At 50.3% G+C, this 1,965-nt stretch overlaps 1 long non-coding RNA gene across 1 annotated transcript in view; it reads right to left on the reverse strand.

Annotated features, from left to right (window-relative positions):
- Positions 1 to 492: 492 nt before the first annotated feature.
- LOC130586939 (uncharacterized) overlaps positions 493 to 1,965 on the reverse strand; it is a 3,910-nt gene continuing 2,437 nt past the window's right edge. Inside the window, exon 3 of the long non-coding RNA XR_008966735.1 lies at positions 493 to 663. This is a non-coding gene — a long non-coding RNA (uncharacterized LOC130586939). The remainder of the gene's footprint in view (positions 664 to 1,965) is intronic.

The raw sequence follows: 1,965 nt of genomic DNA on the forward strand, positions 1-1,965 counted from the left end.
CTTTGAAATACCCCAAAAAGCATAAAAAAAAACAGTTTTGAAAGATCCTAAAGGTTTGAAAAGACCCCAAAGCTGCTTTGAAAGACCCCAAATGGTTTGCAAAGACCCCAAATGGCTTTGAAATATCCCAAAAGGGTTGCAAAGACCCCAAATCTGCTTTGAAAGACACCAAAAGGTTTGCAAAGACCCTAAAACAGCTCTGAAGGACCCCAAAAGGTGTACAAAGACCCCAAAGCTGCTCTGAAAGGCCCTGCATGGCTGGCAAGGGATCCCAAAGTGTTGCAAATTCCTGGGGAAGCTTCAGGAGGCTGCAAAGGGTCTGAAGGGATTTTGAGGAGCCCCAAAGGCTCCTGGGCGCTTTGGAAGATTCCCCGTGGCTCCCAAACCCCAAACCTGGCTGCCAACCCCCCCCCTCCACACTTCGGCCCCAAAGGGCTCTCCTGGCCCCTTTCCCACCCAGCCCTGCTGCACTGTTTCCATTTGGCCCCAAAATTTTCCCCTTTTTTTCTGCTTTGTTCTAAGCCTGGTTCCCAAAATCCCCTCGGGACACCCCAAAAATCCCCATTTTCCCTGGGGCTTCAATCGCACCTCTGTCAGCAGGTGATGCCGGCTGCTGTGGGATCTCAGCTTCCCTTCTGCCTGGCAAATTCCAGAGGTTTTAYCCTGGAATTGGGGRAAAAATGGGGATTTTAGCAATTCCAGTAGTGCCACACCAACAGGAGATCAACACATCCCTACATGGAGTTATAGGGCAAATTCCAGCTCCAAATCCCATGGATTGGAGAAATCCCAAGAGGTGCAAAAATCTTGGGGTCTTCACGAGGTGGAAGAGATTTGGGGTTGGGTTTTGTGGGGTTTTTGTAAGAAGAGGAGGATTTAAAGAACTTTTGTGCTCYTCCCCGGGACCTGCAATCCTGCAGGAATCGGGAGGTGGAAATGATCTCAAAGAAGCCGTTTTTAGCTCATTTTCCTCCCACCAGGTGAGTTCACTCCTCCATTCCCCAGCTCCCAGCAGAGCCCGAGCAATTCCCATTCCTGGCTCTGTTTTGGGGTAAAAAGAGGGAAAATTAATCGCAGGCGGTGCCGGAGAACAGAACCCATGGGTGCAACTTATTTGTGGTTTGTGTTTCTCTCTTTTCTCTGCTGTTTTAAAACAATTTCTCTCACCGGTTCCTGTTCCACCAGCGTTTCTCAGTCCTGGTGGGTTAAACAAAAAGGGGATAAAGAAATAAATTGTGATTTTTTTTTCCAGAAGATGGAATATTTTCCGGCTGCCAGCAGGGGTGGGATGTCAAACTGGGGGCCATTTCACTTAAATCCCYATTTTCGGGATGTCCCTTTTATCCTTCAGGGACATTTGTCACCTTTGAGAGCTCCTCCCCAAATCTCTTCTTTTTTCGGGGGCCAAACTGCTCCTTTTTTGGGTTCAGCAAAGCCTTTGCCCGCATTCCCTCAGGTCATGGTTACAAATGACCAACCCAGGATCTTCTTCGACAGAAAAACGGGATTTGGGACATTCTGCACACCCCGGACACGRAGGGAGCCGAGGGCTGGGAAAGAARAGCCCGAAAGGGATAAAAACCGGGAACGTGCACCCCAACCCTGCTACTGCTACCGCTCGCTAATTGCTTGTGGCTTCAAAATCTGGGGCAGAAGTTTGGGCTGGAAAATGAATATTTAGTTGGGTGTTAATAAGTGATGCAAAGATGATTCCCTGCGTGGGCGGGAACTGCTCCCGACGCGCTCCGGAGCAGCCTGAGGGGACAAAACCACCTCGGATTCCCTTCAGCAGCAACTGCTTCCCAGTTTCCCTTTAAAAATAAACGGGGGAGGAAAAAAAAGGACAGTTTTGCTCTTGCCCGAGGGCTGGGAAAGCAGGAGCGGCGGAGATTTTCCCGAGAGAGCGGCGGGACAAAGGGCGGCCGAGCCCCGAAACGCCGCAAAACCGCGCTGGCGATCCCAGTT

Source organism: Malurus melanocephalus, unplaced genomic scaffold (assembly GCF_030028575.1).
Source record: "Malurus melanocephalus ecotype Western Australia unplaced genomic scaffold, MMel_1.1 scaffold_1408, whole genome shotgun sequence".
Taxonomy (NCBI): domain Eukaryota; kingdom Metazoa; phylum Chordata; class Aves; order Passeriformes; family Maluridae; genus Malurus; species Malurus melanocephalus.